The sequence below is a fragment of the Columba livia genome, chromosome 1 (assembly GCF_036013475.1).
Source record: "Columba livia isolate bColLiv1 breed racing homer chromosome 1, bColLiv1.pat.W.v2, whole genome shotgun sequence".
NCBI lineage: Eukaryota > Metazoa > Chordata > Aves > Columbiformes > Columbidae > Columba > Columba livia.
The window spans coordinates 113,428,078-113,440,789 of record NC_088602.1 but is presented as its reverse complement, the minus strand read 5'-3'; the positions used below and the strand labels follow the sequence as shown (position 1 = coordinate 113,440,789).

Below are 12,712 nucleotides of genomic sequence, written 5' to 3'. Positions count from 1 at the left end.
TGAAACACACATACTGGGACCAACAATTTCCTGCATTTATGTGTGTTAGAATTCACACTGGGGTTGTGGGCACGGTTCTGAAGTGCTGGTAACCTCAACTAAAAAAACCCTGTGGATGTAGGCAATCAGTTGGAATCAGAGGGAAGAGCTGCAAAACCTGATACGTCAAGTGTGCGGAAACTGTGCTTACTTAATTAAAAAGCTGATTAAATAAATGAACTTTTTTGGATAACCGTGAAAACTAAGTAGAAGATGTTTCATTGCATTAAAAGTGCTGAAGACATCTCTAATGTCTGAGTGTAGATGCAGCACATATAGACCATGGAAACTGTAACATGTAGATTTTTAGTGAATTTTGCCCTTAAGAAGAAAATAGCTTGGTTTTGTGCACTGGGAGATCCTGAAATAATAGAGGCCAGTATTCTGAAACACTTTCTTGAAGTATGGATGCACAAACTGCTGGGTCTCTGTTTTTTGTTGTTCGGACATGCCTGTGTTAGAAAGTATCACTACACTCATGCAGAAAAGCCTGTTGTAAATAAAATTTTCATGATACCTTGAAAAGTGTGTGAACCTCAGGACCATTTTTAGGACTTTTGTAGGTTCTGTGATTAGCCATTACATTTCTCAAGGCAACTACAAAAGATTGGGTAGGCTCATCTTAAGCTAGGAAGGTCCAAGGCAGCCATTTCACTTCATAGAGTCATGGAATAGTTTGGGTTGGAAAGGACCTTCAGAGGTCATCTAGTCCAACCCCCGCACAATGAGCAGGGACATCTTCAACTAGATCAGGTTAAGCACCGGGAGTCCTCTAGGGAAGTCACACACTGCTGACCATGGCAGGAACGAGAGGACTGGAGGGTGTCCCAGAGCCCATGTAGAGATGTGAAGCCTCTTAGGAACATTCCAAGGGACTTGGAGTGAAACTGTGTCTGGTGGGCAGGTGAACCCCTCCTGCTGTGATGTGGATTTGGGAGAGTTTCCATGAGGAGGTGGTCAGCCCCCACCTTGAATCCTGTGTTCAGTTTTGGGGCCCTCATCATGAGAAAGACATTGAAATACTAGACAGAGTGCAGAGGAGGGTGACGAAGCTGGTGAGGGGTCTGGAGCACAAGTCTGGTGAGGAGCAGCTGAGGGAACTGGGGCTGTTCAGCCTGGAGAAAAGGAGGCTGAGGAGAGACCTGATTGCTGTCTACAACTACCTGAAAGGAGGTTGTAGCATGGAGGGGGTTGATCTCTTCTCCCAAGTAGCAAGTGATAGGACAAGAGGAAATGACCTCAAGTTGTGCCAGGGGAGGTTTAGATTGGATATTAGGAAAAATTCTTCCCGGAAAGGGTTGTCAGGTATTGGAACAGGCTGCCCAGGGAAGTGGTGGAGTCACCGTCCTTGGAGACTTTTAAAAGGCATTTAGACGAGGTTCTCAGGGACATGGTTTAGTGCTAGAATTAGGTTATGGTTGGACTCAATGATCCTGAGGGTCTCTTCCAGCTGAAATGATTCTATAATTCTATCAAGCTTCATCGTTGCCCTTATTTACAGTGTAGTGCATGTGTGCAGGCTGTTGTTTCATCATTCTTGTTCTTGAGGATAAAAAGAGCTTCTTTGTCCTCCTTAGAGGGAAAATAATGTCATAATTTTAACAGAAAAGGCAGTCATCTCATTTAGGGGAAAATATTGCCCTTCTGCATGAAATTGCAACACCGCATGGACGTGCCTGGCGCAGGAAGGGCCCATCTACCTCAGTTATGTGAGGCTGCTGCTCGCCCAGGACTCGGGGAAAAATAGTCCCATCTCCTTGCTGTTGCTATGGGAACTTTTTCAGAGTTCTCGCAACTCTTCTTTCGCAGCTCTTGGAACAATGAGGAATATTGAGCAAACAGTATCAACCGTTATCCAAAGCATTTTAATAAATACCAAGTTTTATTTAAAACTGCACCACCGTCAGCTCTTGCCAGCTCTTGTCTAATTACTGTTGCAGCAAACATGGTGGCTTTCCAAGAACTCCACCAAAGCTCCCCACAGCTCTGCTGTTCATCCATTTGGGTCACCTACCGAGTTACATTCTGCCTTGTGGTAAAGCAAATTCCGTGTGTGTTTCCTCATGATGGTGCAATTAATTTATTTACTCAAGCAATTCGCTGAAACATTAGAATAGAAAGGCAGATGGTGTGGACTACTTGCACAAGTCAGAGTTAATTTGTTACTTTCAACATGGGTAACATTATATTTGATACCTCTCAACTGACACGCTTTTGTGCCCAACTCTGATTTTTAATTGCATTATCTTTAAGAAACTTGGACTTTAAGCATAAGCCTGTATTCTGTAATGGTGTCATTGATTTCTTTGTGCAGTTATTCCTTCACCTTAATTCTTTGTACTAGGTGGACCACATTTTCAACAGACTGCATCCAGGAAGCTACTGCAGCACCAAAGTCATGACATCCCTGTGGACAAAAGCTGCTTATTTTCCAAACCAGAATCAGTTGCTGTTTTAAATCATGGCATTTTTTGCTTTTCACTTGAGGGGAAATTTAATTTCATTAAAATTATTTTTCCAGGATCCACCCTATGTGACAAGTCTGTGACAATTTTATAACTGTGTCTTCTTAATGTTAGAATTAGTAACGTATCTCCAATTTTATGCAACATCATGAGCATGCCTAGTTACATCATCACAGTACTGATCTGTTGAAGTAAAATAATACATTTTCACTATTAGATTTGGGGAGCAGGAAAGAGAAGAGGAGGTTTTTTTGTTTTCATTTCAATGTCTCATTAAGAATGCTTTCTTCTCTTAGAAAATGGAGGGGGGAAAAGGTTGAATTTGTGGTGTAGCTGGTAAAAGGAAACCATAAGAGAGAAGTATTGAATGTGGAATCATGCTGTTGCTAACCGTAGTTTTGGAGGTGCAGGCGTGAAAAAAATATTTCACATTACCAGAATCATTATGTGTGATTCTTCTTTAAAACATGAGTAAAAACGGAAAGCTCTGTATTAGTACCTTTGCTATGAGTTTGAGCTTAAATGCAGAGTGCATGGTTTTATGCCAGTGAGTATTTGAGAAAGCACTTGTTACCAGCTGCAGAGCTACAGTCTCCCAGGCTCCTGTGAAGATCAGAAAATTATATCCCTCGGCTGCAGTTTGCATAGGTGCGCACACACCATGTTATTCCTTGGCTTTCTGCCATTCTTAAATTCAGGCAAGGAGTGGAAAACATCAGTTTTCAGAGGAAAAAGAGTCGTTACCCTCACCACATCTTTCTGCTCCGGAGCAGGGAGCTGAATGCCTGCTTGTGTTGCAGCGGTGTAATACTGCTTGGAAGGAAATTAAAGCTGAAGTTCACAAGGAGATCTGCTGGAGATTAATGGACCAAGGGCTGTTGTTGCATAGAGAGTGAAGCCGGATAGCATTTGGCTTCAGAGAGCTCCCACAATCTGGGAAACAGTGTGTCTGTTGCTACAACTGTTCAAGGTGGCCAAGTTACTCCCCTGCCACCCTGTGCAGCTGATGCACATTTCAGTGAATCATAGAATCCTTTTGGTTATAAGAGACCCTCAGGATCATCAAGTCCAGCCATAACCTAACCTAATTCTAGCACTAAACCATGTCCCTAAGAGCCTCGTCTAAATGCCTTTTAAACCCCTCCAGAGATGGTGGCTGCACCACTTCCCTGGGCAGCCTGTTCCAATGCCTGACAACCCTTTCTGGGAATAATTTTTCCTGATATCCTATCTAAACCTCCCCTGGCGCAACTTGAGACCATTTCCTTTTGTCCTGTCACTTGCTACCTGGGAGAAGAGACCAGCCCCCTCCATGCTACAACCTCCTTTCAGGTAGCTGCAGAGAGCGATCAGGTCTCCCCTCAGCCTACTGTTCTCCAGGCTGAACAGCCCCAGTTCCCTCAGCTGCTCCTCATCAGACTTGTGCTCCAGACCCCTCAGCACAGTGTGCCAGTGTGTACAGTAACATAATTAAGGATTTCACTCAGCACTCCTGCTTCTCGTGCATTCTCATCTCTGGCACCCCCAGTTGTTCTTACACCCTGAGGAGTGTGCTGAGGGGTAACTACATACACTAGTAATTATACATGGGAATGGGATGAGGTGAGCAGCCTGGTTGCACTTGGGTTGTACGAGGAAGATTTGGTAGGAAAGTCAAAATATCCCACCTTTCCTCCCTTTTGCTGGGACACCAGCTATCTCAAGCAACTGGGCAGCAGCTGGCTTTGCCCAGGAGTTGCATCTCTGCTGGACCACCACATGGCCGGAGAGAGGAGAAGATAGTGACTGCCTGGCACCCTGAGGGGACAGGGTCAGGTCAGAACTGGCATAGAGTGACAGGGGAACAAGAAAAGGAAACTTGATGCACAGTTTCAGCTCAGTCGCACACATTTTTATTGTTAAAGATTAACAACTCTCTTCCAGCCCAGAGACTCAGTCCAACAGGCACTGCTCACAGAATTTAGCAGAAACAAACTCAAATGTGTCTGCTGGAGGGGCAGAGGGAATGACCTGTGAGGCCAAGTTCTAAAATAAAAAAAAAAACACTCTTGTATCAGTGCAGTTGCTGCTGCAAGGTCACACAGCAAGGGAACATTTTCTGTCCTGAAATTTTTATTGCAAAGATGATGAAGGTATTTTCCAGGATCAAGGAGCAGGATAGGTGGGGATGATTTCTGGGCAGTGTTTTCGGAAGCGTACTTTCAGCTAACTGCACCAGCAAAAGTCCCATCCGCTCCAGCAGAACGTAAATTAAATCAGTGCCAAGTGCCTTTGAAAATCACACTTAGTCTGGCATTTAATTTCTATCAGTGTTGATAGCAGCTGCTTGCATATTTATTTTTTTATTGCAAAATTGTCCTTTAGTCTCTGCATACTGCTTTTTTCTTTTTACCAGCAGTGAGAGCTCCCCACCCTATCGAATCCTGTTCCTTGCCCTTTCTAACGTTCATAGTCATGGTTTCTACTTATCCAAGCTCAGCACATTTTTCAGAGTTTGTCTATATTTATTGTTACTGGATTTTTTTTTGTAACTGTTAAAACAAAATTTTGAAATACAGTCAAAATTCAATTGGAAAATATGTTGGTAAGTGTAGGCACACTCTTAGAATGGCATTTAAAAATGCACTTGCTTACAAAAATGTTTTTATAAATCCAGGCAAAATGAAAAAATATGAATTTTCCATTAATTTCACACTAACCACATTATGATGTCCAGTTCTTGAACACATACCTAGCATCCCTACAGGCAATTACTTTTCACACTGTAACTCTGTTTCCAGCAATAGTGGACAGAAAATTCAAAGTTCACGTATTTTCCAGGCTGGAGGAACTCCTTGCTTCAAAGTCCCAGAATAGCTCAAATTATTGTATTTCTTTTGCTACTCTCTGTTAGTACTTTGAGTCAGCAAAACAGGAAATGTCAAGAGATTCTTGAGGTATGCTCCACGTATAATAAATGGATAGAAACAAATTCTCATCTGTTCTGTGTATTAAGAAATCTCTGCTGAATTCAAGATATGCTGCTAAAACTGAAGGACATTTCAGGTATTCTCCAGATAAAAGAGAGATTATGGTTCAGGGAGCAAACTAATTCAAGGGCAGACAGATGTGTTCTAAAAGTAAAATACACAGAGGAAAATCTTCCTTCAACTACCAGACTATGCATTAGCTAGACTTCAGTTAGCAGAGAGCAGTTTTTTATGATGATCTAAACGCATAAGAGATCACCAGGCAAAGCAACTTTTCCAGGTGAACCTGGACCTGAGGATTACAGGGTACTGTAGATCTCACAGGAGGAGTTTAAATTGTAGTTTTGGCTCAGATTCAGTCATCTATTATCTCAAAATTAACATTAAGTCTGTCTACCAGAGGCGAATAAAACAGACTTACTCTGGACTGAGATCATAATTAGGCTTGTCGTCTCCTATTTAGACTAACCTCGAGGTTTGCTTTGAATAAGAACTGAAAACAAAAACATTATCATCAACAGCAATAACAAACATTAATAATTTGCAGGAAATAGAGACATTTACAACGTCAACAATCCTGGAGTTTAAATGATAAAGTTACATATCTGCCTGTGAATAACATTTTGTAAAAAATAAATAGTATTCAAACTGCGCTATCAGTCATGTGGGCTATGGATCAGCCATCCATAGTCTGTAGCTGATACTATTTCTTAAGCAGTTTTGTATTTGAGGAAATAGCAATATCTTAGGTAGGCCAAAGTCAAATATCTAAAGATCTGAGCATTAGTGGTTATTAAAATGCATAAAAACAAAAGTTTGTTTTAATATTTTCATTTACAAGCAAATATTTACTGGTTGCTTTAAGTGCTGATGAAGATCCACCTTGGTTAAAAACCTGTAATTTCTGTAACATGAATGTGGTACCATCGTCACTTTTGGTCTGGTCAGCAATCACTTCAAGAGATGTCTTCTCTTTTCCAGATGTTCTCTTGCAGCCATACTATCAATCATTGACAGTTCTGAAGTTGCTATAGACAAATTATCTTTTCGCTTTTTTCCCCTTTTGTGTTTAGGAGCTTCCAGAAACAGACAACTGCACTAAGGAACTGGGGACCAAACAGCCCGTCCTGCACTACAGAATAGCAGTTCTCTGTTCCCAAGGCCATCCCATTAAGTCATCGTCCTCAGTGGGCGATGGTGAAGTGTCTCCAGGTTAGTTAAAATGCTCCCGGGCATTCACAGAAGACAGATGCAAGGCCTTCCTCTGCCACTCATTGCCTGTGAGACCTGTAAAGGATTTAAGTTCAGCTTCCAGAACTCGTTAGGCTTTTACATTTCATTTCTTTCGGGGCATGTGTTAAAATAGAAATCCCTTCCCAAAGGGACATTCAGACATCAAAGCATAAGCTGTGAATGCTAATGCTAAACTGGCATCCAACTCAGACCTAGACAGAGTTGCCTAAACTTGGAGAGGGGCAGGACTTCAGCATGTCCTGTTGGACGGCTTAAGCATCCCCATACCTACCATGTTGTCTGGGTCTCACTCCTAGACCCTTAGCCATTCATAAGTACTGTGATACACCCCGGTTTAAGCCTATGGAATCCCACTTCTAGTGTTGGCTGTGGTTTGGTCCCAAGGGCACATCAGTCTCTAAAGTTACACCTAAACTGCACCGCAGGCACTTTCTCCAATGTGTTTCAGCAGCCCCAGATCATGCCATCTAGAGAGCTTGATGGAGCATGCACAAATGATTTTAAACACAGAAAGGGAGAACTGGGAAGCAGAATGGGATGGTGAGCATACCCGTCTCTCCCAGTATGCATATGGGATGCAACTGGAGGATGCTCAAATACCTGAGCAGCTGGGATGTTCATGAGTTCCATAGTCCAATTGTACCCTAAATGCCTCAACATAGGAAGGTTTCTTGTCAAGGCCTTCACTGTAGTATTCTTGGTCTTTCTCCTGTATGTCATCTTATCTGAAGTAATAAGGCCAGGACGAACCTGCTGAGTGACACACTGGAAGTTCTCATTCTCTCAGTCTTACCTTTGGTGGCCCTCTTGTTTTCTGTCTCTGTTCTTGTAGGAGGGACGTGCTCTGTCATTGCCTCTGTCCTCCTGTGTGAACATTTAGCGCAGACATGTCTGCCCCTGCATGTTGATACCGTTGTGAATCTTACTGGTGTTCTCCAGCCTAAATATAGAATTGTGGGTTCCTAGCACAGGCGTAAAGAAATGCAACTGAAGTGACGAAATTCACTCACCTATGGCAATTTAGACCAAAATGATGATTTTAAATGTGTTTATTCAAAAGGTTATCGTTTGAAGACTTAGTAAATTAGTTCACTTCTTTCTTCAAAAACATCTATATTTCCAGCAGTTTTCTTCAAACAGCTCAGATCAGACAGGTTGTCTTTACTCCATCTCAACAAAATGCTGCAGGTTGATTATGTTGCTTTAAGGAAGGAAGGGCAGCCATTCCCCAAAATATCTGCCTTAATTACATAGTTTCTGAGCTGCAACACTACAGCTTATAGTTCAGTGGTTGCATAAACTCCCTAGTGAGAAATCTGAACAATATTTAATTAGCCTGGTCCTGCTGTGTGATACTCCAAACACCCTGTTTACCCAATTAAGACAAAGGTTGCGTGATCTTACAGTTAGTAAGTGCCTCTATGTATTAAGCCTTGCAACTGGAAACTGGAAATGTAAAACATGTCTCTTTGAAAGTCTTAATTGTGCTATGTCTAAATGACAGAAAGCAGATACAGAATAAGAGAGTAAGAAATCCTTTTCAGAACACCTGATTAAAACATCTGCATTATGCAAAGGAGGTTCAGCTAGCAGTAGGCTTCAGGTCTGTGGCATGTTCTGTCACAATAAAATAAGACAAAAGATATTTCAGATGAGGGTTTAGATCCCTAATAATATGCCCAAGAAATGGATCTTCAAAATAAATACTGTCTCTACCACAATGAACATGAGAACTACTGTGTGTGAGATGTACCCAAAATGAACATCGTACCAGGAGACAGAAAGGAAGCAACTGCTTACGGTTCATGTAAACTCTTCTCTGCTTGTTCCAATGAAAAGTTTTTGTCCTGAATTCAATAAGAACTCACAGAATATTCAAATAACATGATGTAACCTTTGCAAAAACTTTCATTTCATTAATGGTTAAATAATTGTCTCACTTATCCACAAGATAGTCTTCAAAATGTCTCTTTCACTCCAGAGATCTTCCAGTGAAGGGAGACTGCAGAATGTTGCACTGCTTCAAGGAGCGCAGCAAACTGCAGACCTGCTCTTCTGACTCTGCTAGAGTCTACTGCAGTTTCCTCTCCTTTGCCAAGGGAAGGGTTTGGCTTCAGCTTCCATTTTGCTAGTATTTTTCCGAGTGAGAGCTCCTGATAACCTCACAAAAATCTGATGGTAATCTTCTCCAACTGTTATTTTGAAGTACAAGATCTTTAAGGCCTATTTCAGTGTCTAATTACATGAATAAAGTACAGTCTTCGTTGTCTTACATTTCTCTGAAAGGAGGTTTAAACTGGAAAAACAAACAAACAAGCAAGCAAACAAACAAACAATCAGGAAATTTTGGGTCCATTTGATTTTCCAAGGGGAAAAAAAAAATCACCAAAATGTAAAATTACACTTTACATTGAAAAGCTATTTCCAGGCAACTCTAATAGTAACATACACACCAGAAATTGATAGCGTGACTGTTTCTTCAGATCACGTAGAATCATGATGCATCAGCATCTACATGGAAAATCTCAAATCCTGGTCCTTTTAGTAAAATCCAAGATATTTTATCCCTGCATATTTAAAAGGGAAATATGTACAATGTTTTCAACATAATATTATGACTAAAGAATATTTTTAAAACTGTATACTTTACTTTTAGTTATTTATTCCAGAAGATATTTGTGATATCAGTCTTTACTTTCCAAGAGTTTTCTTCGCATAGATGCGTGTTATTAGTTGTGTTTCATCCTAGAGGTCACTCTTTCCCAGTGATGGGGGACAGATGGGTTTGTGTGTGTGTGTGTCTGTGTACGTGGGTGTGAATGCAGAGTCATCCGCTGCCCGGTCACACTAGTTGAAGTTACTTGTAGTAGGTGGCAAGGCAGCTATAACTTAGGTGTTACCATGGCCATAAGCAGCACACATATATTGCTCTAGTCCTTCCTGCATGATGGAAGTTTCTTTAATCATACCGGTTTCTCTCGTTAGAATTAATCTTATACGAAGCCAGAAGCAGTCTGACAGCGTTGAAAAGGTTGGGAGAAACAGCTGAGGCAGGGAGGGGGTTCGTTGTTACCAGCATTTGTAGTCTGCAAAAATGGTTTGGCTGATATTTACATTTTTATGAGAGACACTTAAAGCTGTCCCTACTGGGTGGGTGAACACTAGTGATGTGTATAAGGATTAATGACTAACACTAGGAGGATGCAGTAATCCCTAATTTTAAGCAAGTCCCTGAAGTGAAGAAGAGCTAAGCAGATTCTAAAATCTTGTCCCTTCTAAGAATCTCAATGCAAGTACTTTTTAAAGATTTCATTATGCCTTGCATTCTGTAGTTGCCTATCTAATACATAAGGACAAAAATGTATTAAAAACGTGATTGAAAGATAGCCATTCGTGTTGGAGGTAAAGTGATCAGCAGATCTCAGATAGTAGGAAGCAAACCGAAATCATGCTGGCAATAACTTCTACAACCTCAGGCAAAAACCTATCCAAAAACATGTAGGACTGATACCCACCTACTCGGCCGTTTGGAGCTAGATTTGAGAAATGCTGTTAAGCAACTGGTTTCCCTTTTAGACATCTAGGGCTGATATTTAGGCAAAGCTAGCAGTTAAAAACTCCAGGCTTAGCTGCTGTCTAAATCACCTTTACATATATGGCTACATCCATACCAATAACTTTAACTGTGCTGGGGAAAGTTCCCAGGCACTGGAAATCAAATCTTCTATTATCTTACAAAGTCAGAGTGGTCTTTGGCTTGTTTTGGGTGTGGATCCACAATCGCCATCCCAAACATTTCCCTAGCTTATTTCAGGGCTTTGCACAAACCAGAGACTGTCTCCACATCAGAACTTTGGTGTGGATACCCTCCTTGCAAGCTAAAAGAGCTTAATGGTATGGATCTGGATATGGCTGCAATGTCAAAGGATAGTTCAGGGAACATTTTATTTCCTTGTATAGACATGGCCTATGTCTATATCCCATCTATATGGGAGAGAAATTGCAATGGAAATATTCAATTGGTTTCTGCTTTGAGGTAATGGTCAGAATGAGGTAATGCTGGTCATGTTCAGAAACCGGTGGATTGATCTGGTGAAGAGAAGCATCCCCCAACCATAGACCAAATATTTTCCCAGGAAGGGAAGGGGCTTGAGACTTTGTGCCCCATTACGCACCTGGCTCATTCCAAAGGTTCTGGACATCTCAAAGAACAGATTGTTAGTTGAAGGGACACGGCCTCAGACTAGCTGGCTTATTGTCACAGCACAAAGCATGGAAGTGAAAAATGAGACCTGAATATATGTTTTCAATTACATTTCACTTCTAAAGTCAAAATTGATGTTCAAGCTTTGCGATACTTGAAAATAATTTTTGCTTTGTTATTATCTTCGTAAATTTAGTCAAGGCAAAGGAAGGACGTCTTTCTGAGAGCTCAGAAGACCCATGCACAAAGAGCGTTTCTGTTCTCTAAAAAAAAAAGTAGTCTTTTGCCTGGATTTTGGCTTCTGAGACCACATTTAGTTACAAAAATAAATTGCCTTCCTTTCAAAAATGTTGAGTGCTCTTGAATCCTACTGCAGTCATGTTCCCACACATTAAAAATGCGAGGTTGGAAGAATTTCTAAGCACTGTTTAGTAGACAAAAGCCTAAAGGTTTTGTTTACAGACTCTTTCACAGAAGAATAATCAAACTCTGTAGAGAGCTGCTACTCCGCTTGCTTGCTAGCCTTATTTTGACAGCCTTTGCTAGTCTGCCCTACTTTGAAAAGGGTGGGTTGACATGGAAGCCAAAAAAGTGAAATCATATTTACTGTCAAAAAAAATAAGTGTGTTTTCAGCTTTCATCTGCCACTAGCAAAGTAATCAAAGATGGCAGTGGTAGCAGCCTCTGTAGTTAACCCAGTACATGTTCATTAAACGGCAGGGGGTACCCAGAGTGTTTATTTCAGTAAAAACAATTAAGCATATATAGATATATATTTTCAGTGTTAATGATTCCCTGTTGACAGAGCTGAAAAGGGAGTGCTTCTTGAGTTTCCAAGAGTGATTTATAAAGAGAAATTACTGTCTGTCTTCTAATTTGCGTGAATGCCAAGCAGACCAAAGGTGACAAAATAGGGGGGAAGGAAAGAAAGAATATTCAAGGCTCATTATCAACACACTCTGTCTTTTTTTCTTTTTTTTTTTTTTTTTTTGCATTGTCACAAATGAGCTTCACAGCTTTCCCTTTGTTACCAAACCACTGGCCGTAATACAGTCCATTTTCCATTACATCATGATGTTGTTCCACGTACGCCTGAGATGATTTCTGCTTCCTGATTTCTTTATTGGAATAGTTCATCATTTTCTTTATAAAATATTACGTCTCGTACTGCTGTTTCTCAAGGTTGTCCCCCACCTGTGGAGGATTTTGCTTGCACTCCAGCTAGCTGTTTCAGTGAAAAAAAAAAAAAATAAAAGAATTTTCAGGCTCTCCAAGGCTGTACAGAAAAAACAAAACAAAATAAAACAAAACAAGAACGAAAAACAACCGTCATCATGGTGCCAGCACACCATATTCTGGAAACTATGTTTGTTAGGACCCACACTAGGAACTGGGTGCACAAAAGAGAAGAAGGAAGAGGCCATGATCTTGTAATTGTTTTATAAAGTAAAAATATGTAAATTAATAAATTCATGGCCCTACAAAGGTGTGGTGCACTTACAGGTTGGCTCATCCTGTTATTCAGTGTTAGTAAATGTTCATGTGCTGAGTCTTTCCTATTGCTACAGACTTAGTTCTGCTGGCTCATCATGATTGTTATCTCTACTGGAAAGCAAGCAAACCTCTCATCTGTATGAGATTTGATGTGACATTCTGCATTTTAGCCAATTCCAGCTGGCAGCTCCTAAAAGGCAGGCAATGTTTCATAGATACCACAGCTATTTCTCTTTCTTCAATCCCCTGAAGCAGTAGCTGTGGGGCTGTACTTTAAGCTGTGAGGT

The 12,712-nt window shown here is 40.9% G+C and overlaps 1 long non-coding RNA gene across 1 annotated transcript in view; it reads right to left on the bottom strand.

Moving 5' to 3' along the window:
• Positions 1-4,373: 4,373 nt before the first annotated feature.
• The window catches only part of LOC110358824 (uncharacterized), a 53,417-nt gene continuing 45,078 nt past the window's right edge, over positions 4,374-12,712 (bottom strand). Inside the window, exon 5 of the long non-coding RNA XR_002413586.2 lies at positions 4,374-12,156. This is a non-coding gene — a long non-coding RNA (uncharacterized LOC110358824). The remainder of the gene's footprint in view (positions 12,157-12,712) is intronic.